The 16124-nt window shown below is 43.4% G+C and overlaps 1 pseudogene; it reads right to left on the reverse strand.

Moving 5' to 3' along the window:
* The window catches only part of LOC128312952 (olfactory receptor 10J4-like), a 133797-nt pseudogene that overhangs the window by 52086 nt on the left and 65587 nt on the right, over positions 1–16124 (reverse strand).

The following is a 16124-nucleotide window of genomic DNA, read 5'->3' on the forward strand; positions in this document are numbered from 1 at the left end:
GGCCCACAGTCCCTAGAGTTAAAATTCTAGAACTTACTACAGCAGTGGGTGGGCCAGAGAGAACAAAGGCATTCCAGATTCAGTCACTGGAGAAAGGGACACATTTCCCTGGAGCGTGGACACGGACAGCATGGGACGTCAACACGGAAGGAACTTCTGGGGAGTGGATGTGCCATGTGGGCAGAATGAGATCAGGACAGAAGGAGTGATTAACCTGGGGAGGCTGCTCCGGGACAGGGCTAACGTTTTAAATGTAATCTGTAATGTCCTTGTTTTGGACGTGGGGTTTCCCCTTCACCCACCTAGAGCTACACACATTTAAACCCAAGCTGAAGTAAATCCTTCCCCGGCAACTCAAGTTCCTTGCATCGTAAACACCATAACTAAGTGGACCTCAGAGATGGGAGCTTCCAGGAAACTCACTAGGCTTGAATTCAGGATCTTTTCCGTAGAAGTTCCAGGTTGGCCAGAGGGTAAAACGGCAACCTGTTCTCATGATCATGTCAGAGAAACATTTTTGGAAAGTGACTGAAATCCCTTGAAAGTGATGAACGCTGTAGCACCAAATAAATCGTATTGGCGTCTACATTATGAGGACGTACAAAGGTTGGTGAGTGATTCACCCATCAAGGAGAGAGGGGCTTGCCTCGGGAGAGGCTTTTGTGGAGTGGAAGAAGTAATAAGTGCAGGGGAGTAAAGGAGAGAGTCTACAGCAGGGGCGAGTAGGAGAGGGTTGGGCGGTTGTGCATGGTAAGGACAATGTAGCCATCTGATAACTTAGGAGCAACCAAAGACACTCCACCCACCCACCCTACTACCACTTAAGACCATCTAGGCCCCGAATTAATGGGACACCATCCACTGGTCACCTCCACTTCCAGCACCCCTGCCCTCAGCCTGTCCTCCACCCCATACAGCCCTCCACCCAACCACACCCAATGACCGGTGGCCTCCCCTTTCCTATCCTCAGGCCAGTCTACTGCTAACTGGAAATCCCTCACTGCCACTCGGCAGGGCGCTCTCCTCATTTCGAAACCCCAAACCAAAGCCTCTCTCCTATGGACCTTCTGATGAAATCGCTCCAACTACTCCCTCCCACCCCACTGCTGTGCATTCACACATCACTACGGGGAGCTCCCCCCTGGGCGTCTTCACGCACGAAGGTGTGAGCGACGCAGCACCCAGGCGCTCAGCTCCACCTGCTCGTATCACGGCTCACTTGTACCAAGGGATGTGGTTTTCACAGACTGTGTTCTCCTTTATGTTAATTTTAAAAAAAATAGGGCTCTATCCAGATATTTCATAAAAAGCTCATTATGGTCCATTCTTACACAGATTCAAACTATGGGCTTTTGGGTGTTTTTTTGTTTTTTGTTTTTTTTTTTAGAAATTTATGGTGAAATCCAAGAGAACCCAAAAATAAAAGTACCCTGCATTTGCCAAAAGTCAGTTTTACTAAGTGAATAAAAAGATGTTATTTCCGACGGGCTTCAAAAATGCTGCCCTATCTGTTCAACCTCCTCAGCAGATAATCTATAACTGCCAACTTAGCCACGTAAACACTAGGCAGTGGTTTGGGGAGGTCAGCTGAGTGAAGGGGATGGAACACAGACACTGCAAGAGAAAGGCTCCGTTTTGAGTCCTTTGAACGTCTTAACAATCCACATGTGAATGAATTATTTAGCCTCACTAAGCCTCAGTTTCCTCATCTATAAAACCTACCCAGAGTTTCCTGTGATGAACACATGAGATACTTAAGTGTGAAAGTCCTTTGTAAACGATGAAACAGAGACAATTCTTGAAAATTTCCATTAGAGTCAGAAGACCGCAAAATCATCGCCATGAACTTCCAACTGCATCTACCGAACTCAGAGTTCAAGCTCGCCCACCCAAGGCAGCCCCTGCCTCCGAGATTTCAGAAGCCACTCTTCCTCCCTCCTGTCACCCCTCTTATTTCTACGCCTGGCTTGTCTCTTTCCTCGGACACCCTGGAGAATGAGGAGGGCAAGTTCGCTTCTGGGTGGTCCTTCAGGCACACAGCAGGCACGAATCCGAAACAGTGCCTCGGGGAGCACCAAGAGCCGGAGAGCACGTGTCGTACTCGGTTTCCTCAGACACCTGGGGGCCACCCTTCACTTCTCAACTGGTCTTTTCTGTTCCTAAGAGCACAAAATCATAAGGCATTTGAAATGAAGACACACGTGTACTCCTTCCCAGCTGTGGATCTGTAAGGAAGTCACTGACTCTTTCCTTATCTACAACATGGGGCTATCAATGCCCGCTCCGTCCTTCCCATTAGGCTGTTGTAAGAATCAACTACACTAGAAAAAACACAGGAGAAACTGCTGTGCTAACCACCAGAAATGTGGAGAAATATGGCATATTATCATCATTATCCCTATTATTAGCTAACACGATCCCTGTGTTCTTACCTCTCCAATTTTTCCTGGCCATTTTATATTACTTCACTATTGAAAAAAAAATTTTTAGAGGGGAGCAAGGGGCAGAGGGTACGAGAGAATCTTGAGCAGGCTCCTCGCTCGGTGCGGAGCCCGACGCAGGACTTGATCCCATGACCCTGGGATCATGACCTGAGCCGAAATCAAAAGCTGGATGCTCAACCGACGGAGCCACCCGGGCACCGTGATCTCACTTTTGATTCCTACCTTCCTCCCACATATGCTTAACTTCTAATGCTACTGTATTTCTCATTAACTGTGCAGGTCGCACACGTGCAGTCCCTTACAAAAAATAAATAAATAAATCCCCAAACTGGGCGTCACTAACTTTTGTTCGCAATTCCAGAATTTACTGCCTATTCTCCCGTGCTCTGCCAGGCACCCCGGTTCAAGGGATTTCAAAGTCTTCACCATGACCCTCAATCAGAAATGCTTGTTGTAACATAACCCAGCGTGGCTGCATACATCTACAAATGGAATCAGAAAATTCACAGACCAGTATTTACCCTTACTACTTACCACGAATTGATGTTTTTCATTCAGTCGGTTCTAATTCATTTTATTCAAATAATGTCAATGAACTGAGGTGCAGCTCCAACACATTTTGATCAAATACCCAACAGGTGAAAGCTAAAATACTCAACTCAAGTTAATGCTGAAGTCCAATACCATTAGACTATGTTTCTGGGCTACTGAAAGTAAAATCCTGCTTGAAAACGTTAACAACGCTGGAATTTTATTATTAACTATTCCGTGTTCATATTTAAATACCGGACATTTCAAAGGAGGGACGCTTACGCAGCTGCTGGGTGGCTTCGGCCGTCACACGTGTGGGATGCCAGGTGGGTATTCACTTCTCACATGAGAGACAGAGATTGGCAGAGAAGCAAAAAAAGATCTTGAGGGAAATACCTTAGTTTTTTGTCTAACACTTTCTTCTATTCACATTCTTCATTAGATATGGATTAAAAATAGTTTATCTTCCATATATGATTTTGGAGGCAAAATTAAAATCGTACTGCAAATTCAGGACTTAAATAGAATTTAAAAAGCTAAAAATACTGTGCTTCACTGTTGTTTTATTTAAAAGTATAAGGTTCATGAGGAGAGGAGGTAAGATGGCGGGGGAATAGGGGGACCCTAAGCTTGCCTCCTCCCTCAAACACAACTAGATAAATATCAAACTGCTGAGGGAAACAAAGGCAGGAAGAATGTAGTTTAAATTAAATCCCCTTAAGACTTGCAGCCCACTGATAGTTTCCAGAGACCTGCAGTGCCTAACATTCCTCAAGAAGTTTCTGGCTGCCTTAATGCCTTGATGTTTCCATGTCATTAAAAACTAAAAGCAACCTTGTCTTGACAATAGCTAAATCCTCAGGGTCCTGTAAGACCTCGGTCTCAGCATCCAGAGATTCCTTGGAAACCGACTTTTTCTCTATGCCCTCTCCCTCCACAAACTTCAAAGTATATAATCGGATTCACTCTTCCCAATCCCAGCGCAGCCATTTCTGCCCACGGGTCCTGTCCCCCTGCTATGATAAGACCACCTTTTGGCTCCCAAAATGCCTCAAGGATTCTCTCTTAGCCGTTTCCTCACAAACCCCACTTTAAATTTCATCAGAATCAGGGGCGCCTGGGTGGCTCAGTCGGTTGGGCGGCTGACTCTGGCTCAGGTCATGATCTCGCGGCTCGTGGGTTCGAGCCCCGCGTCGGGCTCTGGGCTGACAGCTGGGAGCCCGGAGCCTGCTTCGGATTCTGTGTCTCCTCCTCTCTCTGCCCCCCCCTGCTCATGCTCTGTCTCTCTCTGTCTCAAAAATAAATGAACGTTAAAAAAATAAATAAATAAATTTCATCAGAATCATTCTGAACGCCTAAGGAATCAACGTGAGGACAGAACAAAACTGTACGCCTAGAAGTGGAAAAGTGACCATCTCGTGGAAGGCAGGAGGTGCAGAGAGTTGATCTGGGGGGAGATACGCACTGTGGGCGCTGCAGGGCGGAGGGGGGGGGGGATGCCCTGCTTACAGAGACCACCACAAGTTACTATCCCCAGCAGAACATAAACTCTCAGGTTTCAGAAGTCCACCGTCGCCGGGGTCGTACCTGGCTTGGCAAGGGTGCTGCCGTGGGGAAGGTGGGTGGTGACCTGGGAGTGGGCAGGTGGTCTGAGGATCCCCTGGGTCACGTGGGGAGAAACAGTTGCCCTGTTCGGAGTGCACTGGGGCGCGGTGGCAAGCCCTCCCCGGGGACAAAAGTGGCAGCGCGGACGGGCTGCACCGTTCTCAAGCATAGGAAGGGGCATGCTGGCGGAGTGCGGGCAGCCTTGGTGCCAGCTTTCGGCTGAGTTTTACCGTAAACTCTGAACTGCTTCACGGTCACACGACCACTTTCCTGGGACAGACCGGCAAACAGAAAAGCACAGTGAGACCCTCCCTCCAGAGTATCAGTGCAGGTCCGTGTGCCACAAGTCCCTTAAACTTTGGAGTTTTGAGACCTTGCCATGTGCCTGAGATAAAAGACGGTGCCACCCGGCAGGAAAAGAGCATGGACGCAGGCGGGGTGAAGGCAGGGATCTGACAGAAGCCGCGGACACAAGAGGGGTGAGTCTTTCCCATCCGTGAGGGCTTCCTAAAGAGTGGCAGGCACACACCCTTCAGGGATAAGAGAGTGGGGAAATGCCATTTTGCCCTCCTCCAACCCATCAGCACTGACCAACCTCAGTGAGTAAAACAGCACCACCAAGTGGAGACCGGAGCCATTTACACCAAGCTCCACACCCCTGTGCCCTGCAGGTGCATCTGTACGAGAGCAACACCACCTTAGAATCGGCACAACAGCCCCCTCCCCCAGAAGACCGGCACAAACCCGTCTCATGCACCAGGTCGACTGATCGTAGAGTGCTGCAAAGCTTCCGCTCTAGGGGAAATAGGATCTAGCTTCCTTTTTATTTTTAATTTTATTTTTTATTCTTTTTAAAAAATTCATATATATATATATTTGCATCTAGCTTTTAATAAGCAGACCAAAACACACCTCTGACCTAGTGGTTTTTGTCTTATTATCTTTTTTTTTCTGGACAAAATGAGAAGATGGAGGCATTCACCCCTCAAGAAGAACAGGATGATGAAGTAATGGCCAGGGGTTAAGCCAATACGGACATAAAACTAAGGTGTGTGAACTAGAATTTAAAACAATGATTATAAGGATACTAGCAGGGCCTGGAAAAAGAAAGCACAGAGGACACTAGAGAATCCCTTATGGCAGAGATAAAAGAACTAAAATCTAGTCAGGCCAAAAATAAACACGTGATAGCTGAGATGCAAACCTCACCACAGCAATGAGAGTGGATGAAGCAGAAGAACAAATTAGTGACACTGAAGGTAAAATTATGGAAAATAATGAAGCCAAAAAGAAGAGGGAAACAAAGATAGCGGATCACGATGATAGACTTAGGGAACTCAGTAACTCCTTAATGCATAATAACATGTGTATTAGAGGAGTCCCAGAAGATGGAGAGAGAGTGAAAAAGGGGAAGAAGGTTGATCTGAGCAAATTATAGCTCGAAACTCCCCCAATCTGGGGAAGGACACAGACATTGAGATCCAAGAAGTACAGAGAACTCTCATTAAATTCAACAAAAGCTGGTCATCACCAAGACATACCACAGTCAGATTCACAAAATACCAGACAAGGAAAAAATCCCGAGAGAAGCAAGGGGGAAAAAGTCCTCAACCAACAAGGAAGACAGATCAGGTTCTTAGCAGATCTGTCCACAGAAACTTGGCAGATCAGAAAGGAGTGGCAGGATATATTCAACATATTCAATGGGCAAAATATGCAGCCAATAATTCTTCATCCAGAAAGGCTGTCATTTAGGATAGAAGGATAAAGAGTTTCCTAAACAAAAACTGAAGGAGTCCGTGACCACTAAATCAGCCTTATAAGAAATATTAAAAGGGATTATTTGGGGGGAGAAAGAGCAAAAGCAACAAAGATGAGAAAGGAACAGAGAACGTCAACAGAAACGCCAACTTTGCAGGTAACACACTGGCACTAAATTCATCTTTCAATAGTTACTTGGAACGTAAATGGACTAACTGCTCCAATCAAAAGACAGGAAGTACCAGAACGGATAAAAAAAACAAGACCCAGCTATATGTAGCCTACAAGAGACTCATTTCAGACCTAAAGACACCTGCAGACCAAAAGTGAGGAGATGGAGAACCATCTGCCATGATAATAGAAGTCAAAAGAAAGCCTGAGTCGCCATACTTATTATATCAGACAAACTAGACTTTATTTTATTTTTTTTTAATTTTTTTTTCAACGTTTATTTATTTTTGGGACAGAGAGAGACAGAGCATGAACGGGGGAGGGGCAGAGAGAGAGGGAGACACAGAATCGGACACAGGCTCCAGGCTCTGAGCCATCAGCCCAGAGCCCGACGCGGAGCTTGAACTCCCGGACCGCGAGATCGTGACCTGGCTGACGTCGGACGCTTAACCGACTGCGCCACCCAGGCGCCCCGACAAACTAGATTTTAAACCAAAGACTGTAACAAGATATGAAGAAGGGTATTATATCATAATTAAGGGGTCTATCCATCAAGAAGATCAAACAATTGTAAATATTTATGCCCCCAACTTAAAGACACCCAAGTATATACATCAATTAATCACAACCTTAAAGAAACTCATGAATAAGAAAACAATAATAGTAGGGGACTTTAACACCCCATTCACAACAATGGAGAGATCATCTAAGCAGAAAATCAACAAGGAAACAAAGGCTTTGAATGACCCTCTGGACCAGATGGAATTAAAAGATATTCAGAACATTTCATCCTAAAGCAGAATACACATTCTCCTTGAGTACACATGGAACTTTCTCCAGAATAGATCACATACTGGGACACAAATCAGCCCTCAACAAGTACAAAAAGATCCAGATCCTACCATGCACGTTTTTAGACCAAAATGCTATGAAGCTTGAAATCAACCACAAGAAAAAATTTGGAAATATCACGAATACTTGGAGATTAAAGAACATCCTAATAAAGAGTGAATGGGTTAACCAATAACTTAAGGAGGAAATTAAAAAGCACATGAAACCAATGAGAATGAAAACACGACAGTCCCAAACCTCTGGGATACAGCAAAGGTGGTCCTAAGACGGAAAACTATAGCAACCCAGGCCTTCCTAAAGAAGGAAGGAATTCTCAGATGCACAACCTAACCTTACATCTAAAGGAGCTGGAAAAAGAAGAGCAAACACAGCCCCAAACAGAAAATAATAACGATGAAAACAGAAATCCATGACATAGAAATAAAAAAGACAGCAGAACACATCAAAGAAACCAGGCATGGAAACAAGAGCAAGCATGAACTATTGGGACCTCATCAAGATGAAAAACTTCTGCACCGTGAAGGAGACAATCAACAACAAGGCAGCCTACTGAACGGAAGAAGGCATTTGCAAACGACATAGCAGATAAAGGGTTAGTATGCAAAGTCTGTAAAGAACTTATCAAACACAACACCCAAAAACACAAATAATCCAGTGAAGAAATGGGCAGAAGACGGGAATAGACATCTTTCCGAGGAAAACATCCAGATGGCCAAAAGACATGCGAAAAGATGCTCCACACCACTCATCTTCAGGGAAATACAAATCAAAACCGCAATGAACTACCACATAACACCTGTCAGAATGGCTAAAATTAGTAACACAAGAAACAACAGGTGTTGGTGAGCATGCAGAGAAAGGCAAACCCTCTTGCACTGTTGGTGGGAATGCAAACTGGTTGTAGCCACTCTAGAGAACAGTATAGGGTTTCCTCAGAAAGTTAAAAACAGAACTACCCTATGAACCAGCAGTTTCACTACCAGGTATTGACTCAAACAATACGAAAATACAGATCCGAAGGGGCACAAGAACCCCAATGTTTATAGCAGCATTGTCAACAACAGCTGAACTATGGAGAGAGCCCAAATGTCCATCGACCGGTTAATGAAGAAGATGCGATACATGTAGATGGAATATTACTGACTCATGAAAAAGAATGAAGCTTTCCATTTACAATGACATGGATGGAACTAGAGCGTATCTTGCTAAGCGAAATAAGTCAGAGAAAGACAAATGCCATATGATTTCACTCATGTGTGGAATTTACAAAACAAAACAGATGAAATAGGGGAAGGGAAAAAAAAGAGAGGGAAGCCAACCACAAGAGACTCTTAACGATAGAGAAAAAACTGAGGGTCGACAGAGGGAGGTGGGTGGGAGATGGGCTAGATGGGTGATGGGTATTACGGAGGGCATTTGTTGTGATGAGCACTGGGTATTGTATGTAAGTGATGAATCACTGAATTCTATTCCTGGAACCAATATGACACTATATGTTAACTAACTAGGATTTAAATAAAAATTTGGGGAAAAAAATCTATTACTAAAAAAATAAATAAAATGAAAGTATAAATACAGGACACCAGACAATTTTACAAAGATTAGAACTGTGGTATCTAATTTCCATTATTCTGCTTTGTATATTCAAATTTATAAGTATGCATTGGCTTTACAGGATGTGACATTCTTTCTAAAACTGAAACCCAACACACTCTTAATATTTATGAAACGGGGACTTATTTTCCTATTTAAAACTCTTAAATTTGCCCCCGAAATTAATAGCTCTCAGTCATCAACTGTTCTTGCATTTTACGTTTGCAGTAATAAACATAACATATACCTCTACTGAATTTTACCGTGCAAAGCTATTTTGGGCTAAGTCACAGAATGATTAACTGTATTTCGAAATGTGTATCTGAATATTTGTCAAAAACCCAACAGCTTGCTTTATGCAGGTTCTGATGCTGTCAGCCTGGTTGGAGACAATAATGCAGGCTATCGTGGATCGCTGTTCAACTACGAACTCAGGGTCGCCCCCCAAAATGGCATACGAGATTTTCAGCCATCGACTTTGCAAAGACTAAAGAGCAAAGTGCAACGAAACAGCAGATTCTAGTAAAGACCCAAAGCAAGGTCAGGCTGCCATGTGCTCCTGGGGCAGCCTCTAAAGTTAGGGAAACCCAGGGACACCTGGGTTCCATAAGGGGGCGTTACATGTGTGAGCCCCACCACACTGACCAGGATGGTAGGCAAATCATCTGAGAAGGATGCCACCCATTTTTGTCTTCTTTTCTGGTCAAACAGTGGCATGTTAGTGGGCATTCTTCTGTTTCTAAAAGCAATACTCACTCGCTGAAAAAACTTCAGAAAATGGTAAAGAAGAAAATGGAACCCGTGTTTCTCTGATGTTCACTGTAGCACAGTGAGCGCAGCGGGCATTTCTCTTTTGCGCACTCTCCAGCCGCACCCCTACCAAACCCTGGAAGGGACAACAATTCTAAAGCAGGAGCATTCAGCCAGACGATGAAAATGGATGAAATGGAGTTTTTAGTGGGCTACAAACTATGCGGCATGACCTAGAGACTCAGAACAAGTGTGATTCAACCGAGAAGGCCCCTTGGAGGCCACGGGAGTTGGAAGGTCAGCCCAGTCAAGAAAGTACCAGAGGTGGAAGACAATAACAGTGGGAAATGCTGGGAGTGGGAGAAGGAAACAGGGGGGTCATGGCCCAGAAAGGGCAGCCCTCCCTGTCATGGTAACGTTTTTTTAAATAAAAGAATTATAAGAAAATTACACTCCCTTCTCTTGTTCCATGGGAAGCTCCACACACTGGCTAAGACTAGTCACAATTTAGAACAAAGTTTTAGGAATTCTGCTAAACAGCACTGAAACACAGAGTTCACATACGTATTAGTTTGTGGCTTTGCCCTAAAGCCCTACTCAATTTCAGTTCAGAACAGGCTCGCCTCCTTAGCCATAGAAACAGCCAGATGACAGCAAGAGTGTGCGGCGAATTATGGAATCTGGAACGCAGATTAATACATTGTTACTGTCTTCCGTGTGACTTAGCACATAGACCGCAGAAGGTGCCTGATGCAGAGCAAACAACAGAAATGCCGATTTCCCACCCAGAATGCCGGAAGGCAGAAGCGTTCAGGAAAGGGAGGCAGCAAGCCTTTCTGAACCTCAGAGTATGTGATTAGTTTAGTAAAACACCTCTGAAAATGTTTAAGAAATGCTATGCAGCCAGAACCTCTCCTCCGCCTGTGCAGAAGGCTGGAGGGTGACTTTCTGGGGACATTTACAGAGATGAGGTGTGTGTGTGGGGGGGGGGGGTGCCATAGCAATTTTTTAAAAAGTAAGGAAGAGGCAAACCTTATAGGATACTGACGAAAAAGGCTTACAAGCTCCCAATCAGGAAACTGAAGGATATTCCCTGGGCAACTTAGCATTTCATGAACAAAGACCAAAAGATATGGAAAGTTCGGTGTCATCCTATGTTGAAAAAGTAAGCTTAGCGTAAGAATCCAAAGAAAGCATCTTTACCACATCACCCAGCTTTATCACCCTCATAAGGAAAACCCACCACTCAAGATATCCCAGCCCTGCACGCGCGCGCACGCACACACACACACACACACACACACACACACACACACTTTCCAAACAGATAGTCATTAGTGAACTAGTCATATTACAAATGGACTGACAAGGATCCCCAAGCCTTTGGGAATAACATGAAAACAGACATCGCCTGACAAACAGGTAACAAAAGAACATGGGAGAATCAGATACGGCCCAGAGAGCAGATTAAAGTCTTTCCAAAGACACGTATTCAACGTTTTCAGAAGGACGTGACAAGATGCCGTACTGGTGAAATAAAAGTGCTGCTGTATAAAAGGCATGTTCTGAGAAGCAGAAAGAGCTCTGACAAATTAAAAATACATTACCTGAAATAAAAAATTAAATGGCAGAGTTGGGGGAGAAATTTGAGGAAATGTCTTGAATACCAGAACCAGATGGCAAATAGGAGAAAAATCAGGGGCCAACATATGAATATCGACGATAAAAGATGTTGAATAGTTGACTAGACAGACTTCAAACATAAGTAGAAAGGGTTAAATTTTCAAAGCCATAGTAAAAAGAGAATTTCAAAAAGCAAAAGGACATGAGCTTCCGGCCCAAACGACTCCCACGATGAAAACAATCATGGCCACATGCAAAATACATCTTCACGAAGTTTCTAAAAACGATGTTAAAAAGGCGACCTTACAAACGTCAAAATAAAAAGCCAGATAGAATAATAAGCAATGGACCAAGGATCAAAACGGCCCTGGACTTTACGCTACAAAGTAGAAAACCATGAAATAGTGGCGTAAACATTTTGAGGGAAAACTAGTCCCGCTAATCTTAAAAATAGAAATTGCTGATTATTTTAGCAGCACAAGATGGGTTTATATGGGAATAAGAATGGCAGTCCGGGGCAAACAGGCTGCAGCACAACCCTACGCAAGTCTGAGAACAAAGGAGAGGCACCTTCCTTTTAAGGGGAAAGGGGGGAATTGGGGAGGGCTGTTAGCAACTAGAAGTCCATTGGAGGAAAGGGGGAGTTCCAAGTATGGTGCTTTGCACTGGCTGAGCTGTTCCCCCGGGGGATGTAGCCTCCTGGAGTAGTAGAGTGATATCCATAGGACGCAAGGTCCAGTCATGTAGGGTCAAGTCCCTCTCTTCCTGCTGGGTCTGCAGTGATGAGGAGTGCTACGGCTGACAGCACCCCTGCAGAAGCCTCCAGACTCCATTTTCAGGAGACTTCCCATCACTAGTTGTCAGTGTCCCAGACCAGAATTCTAAATCCAGCCAATCATCAACCAAGTGCGAGAGCAAACTAACACTTTTTACAACATGCAAGGGCTCAAAATTTGCTTCTCCTCTCTTTCTCAGGAAGCCATGGAAACAAAGGTGTACACACTGAAGATGAAAAATCCAGGAGACAGTGAATCGAGAAGAGCAGAGAGGGAAGGGGACCCCCAGGTTGGAACTGAAGTGTCACATCCCTCCAATCAGCTAAGGAGCAACTGGGAAAAACTGGACAAAGGCAGAGGGGTCCTGGACAAGTAGGTCCATGAAAAGAAAAAGGGAAATTAAGAAATGACTGATATTACGGACCACAGAGAGAAAACAAAAACAAAAACAAAAACAAAAAACGTTTAGCCTTCTTGTTCAAGAGATACGTGTTTATAGCGAGTTAGGAAACGAGGGCGGAAACTGATAAAGTTGTTGAAAATAGTGTGATGGTTGATTTTATGCGTCAACTCGGATGGACCACTGTGCCCAGACATTTGGTCAAGCGGCATTCTGGATGTTTCTGCGACAGTGTTTTGAGTGGAGACTGACATTTAAATTGGTGGGCTTTCAGTAGAGAAGATTTCCTCCATGATGTGGGCGGGCCTGTTGAAGGCATGGATAGGACACAAGACTGACCAACCATGAGCAAGAGGGAATTCAGAAGATGGCCTCAGACTTGAACTGCAGGACCCGCGCTGCCCTGGCCCCCAGCCTGTTGAGCCACCTTGTGGATTTGGGATTTGCCAGCCTCCATTATCATGTGAGCCACTTGGTAAAAGTAAGCCTTCATCACCTCTCTCCCTCGCACACACGTGTACATAAAACACACACATACACACGCAACTGGTTCAGTTTTTATGAAGACCCCCAAAACAGGTTGCCTCTAGGGAAAAGAAAAGGGTACGGAGGGGTGGAGTAGAGAATCACTTCCTTTTGTGTGTGTGTGTTTGGGGCGGGGGGGGACATGTATATATATTTTAGTAATACTTGAATTTTTAAACTGTAGGTACACTATTTCCCAAACATTAAAAATGTTTTAATTGCTAGCTGAAGAGGTAGCGAGTGGAAAACTTTCAAGCCAGTATAGAGCATATAAAACAGACCATCTAAAAACTGAGGAAAGGCTGAGAAAAAGGGGAAATAAGGAGAAACATGATACAAGGGAAACCCAAAATAAGAATAAGCCTCCTGTAATAATTACATAAATATCACGTGGACTAAAATTCATTGAGAAAAAAGGGCACTAAAAGGCAAATGGACTTCTGATAAAAATTTAAAAAAAAGAACGATTTCACCAAAAATGTGTAGACGCCATCACTGGAACGGACCTAACGGCCAAGCTTCAAAATATATCAAGCAAACACTGACAAACATACAAGGAGAAACCGGCATCGTAAAGTCATTTAAGAGACATTAAACATTTTCAAAACGCTGGTAAGGCAGACAAAATGTGAGAAAATAACCAAAGTTTTCAAAAGGTGAGAAAAACCCTTGGACCCGATTTTAAATTATTTTAAGGTGCCCACGATTTTTGACAAAAATCTGACCACACTGTCTGCTGCAAAGAGGTCTCCTTGAGCTTCAACACACGGCTTTCACACATCGTGCAGTACGTTTGAAAAAAAACAACCACAGAAGTTCGCTACCCACCCCTTGCTAGGCCCTTCCCACCACCATCCCTACAGCTGCAAATATAAAAATATACTTTGGAAAAAAGAAGTATGAAAGCGGAAATAAAAATGTTAAAAAAAATTATAAACCATTTGAAATTAAAAGATAAAAATGCAGACTAGCAAAATCAGAGTGGTGTATGAAGAGGTCCCGAGGTAAATCCGCTTCCTGGAAAAACCTAAAATGGAGTGTTTAATTCAAGAATGCAGAAAAAGAAAGGGAATACAAAGGAAAAAATTTTTCAAGTAACATTACATTGGTAACACATGAATTAATGGCAAAGACAGAGACAAATTAAATAATTAGATGGGCCTTAAAGATTGAAGTAAAAATAGCAATAAAAAGGAGGCCTTGAAGATATTAAAATTTTGGTAGTTACCCCTGAGAGCAGATGAGGGAAGGATCACCCAAATAAAGTCACAAACGAAATAAGGACCTAACTAGGGATGCAAATACAGCTGTGAAAATGATAACAGCACGAGACGCTTTAGATTAATTTGAACACCCGGACCAAACGTACAACTCTAATAAAAATACTAATTTGTAGGGGCGCCTGGGTGGCTCAGTCGGTTAAGCGTCCGACTTCAGCTCAGGTCACGATCTCGCGGTCCGTGAGTTCGAGCCCCGCGTCGGGCTCTGGGGCTGATGGCTCAGAGCCTGGAGCCTGCTTCCGATTCTGTGTCTCCCTCTCTCTCTGACCCTCCCCCCATTCATGCTCTGTCTCTCTCTCTCTCAAGAATAAATAAACTTAAAAAGAAAAAAATTAAGAGCAGACATGCAGATTCTTTCAGGTTTTATAAAAATAGGAGAATGTCCTCAGCTCAAATCATGAGGCCACTAGCCTCAAAAGCTTTGTATCAAACCAGAAACAGGCAGTTAAAAATACAAAATTAAACACTAATGTCACCTACAGATGAGAATAAATAAAATTTTTTAAAAAGCATCCATAGTTAAAACAAAACAAAACAGCATCGTTGTCCAAGCTGGGTTTAAACAAGGAACGCAAGGATGAGTCCACATTAAAAGAATCAAAATGTATTATTCCAAAGGATGAGAAACATAAAACATCAGATGTAAATCCAACATCCAGTTGATCGTAAACATTCTTATCGAGCTAAGACTAAAAAGAAATTTCCTTTACTTATGCGCAGCTATCAGAAGTCCACAAACGTCATTTCATGACCGCGTTTGAACATTCCAGCGAAAGTCAGAAAACCCCAAAACCACACACGTATCAGCAAATAGAGAAGACAATACAGATACGTTTTGTTTGCAACTCTCTTCTCCTCCCAACTTAAAACACAGCAGCATAAAGCACTCATTACGAAAATGTGTACAACGACGTACAAAAAAGCAATATGTATAACAAGGACAGCAAGAGGTAAGGGAATAATCTACATTGGGACAAGGTTTTTGCTTCTGGGCAAATTAAGTTGGTATTAATAAGAATCAGCATGTTTTTTAAGGTAAAAAATTGTAATCCTTCTCGGGGCAACCACTAAGAAATCAACTCAAAAAAAATCCGGGAAAGAAAAACCATGGTACCCTAGAAAATACCTATCTAACAGAAAAGAAGGCAGGGATAGAGGGCCAGAGGAAGGAAAAACACATGGCAGACAGAAAACTAACAGTAAGTGGGAGATGTAGCTCCTCCTTGATCAGGAAGTACAAAAAAATAGAAATAAATTAGATAATCCAATCAGGAGGCTGAGATTGGCAGAACGGAGTAGGAAATTTTAAGCCAACTATACAAAGTCTGCAAAAGACAGGCCATAGATTCAAAGACACAAATAAGGTGAAATTAAAAAGACGGAATGAGATATGCCTGGCAAGCAGCAACCCAAAACGATCTGGAATGGCTATATTAATATCAGACAAAATTAACTGGAAGACCAAAACTGCTGTAAGACAAAAGTGATAAAAGTTCAATGCATCAGGAAGAGATGCCAATTATCAACTGTACATTCACCTACCAGAACCCCAAAACACGTGAAGCAAAAACTGACAGATTTGAAGGAAAAGATAGGTAATTCCACGGTAATAGTTGGAGCCTTTAATACTCTGTATTCAATAATGGGTAAAACAACCACGCATAAGACCAACACGGAAGTAGACAAAAACAACACTATGAAACAGCTACAGCAGACATCCGTAGAACATTTCACCCAAACTATCAACATATATACATCCTGATCCAGTCCACAAGGAACATTCTTCGGGATAGACCGTATGTGAGACCATTAA

This window comes from Acinonyx jubatus, chromosome E4 (assembly GCF_027475565.1).
Source record: "Acinonyx jubatus isolate Ajub_Pintada_27869175 chromosome E4, VMU_Ajub_asm_v1.0, whole genome shotgun sequence".
Classification (NCBI taxonomy): domain Eukaryota; kingdom Metazoa; phylum Chordata; class Mammalia; order Carnivora; family Felidae; genus Acinonyx; species Acinonyx jubatus.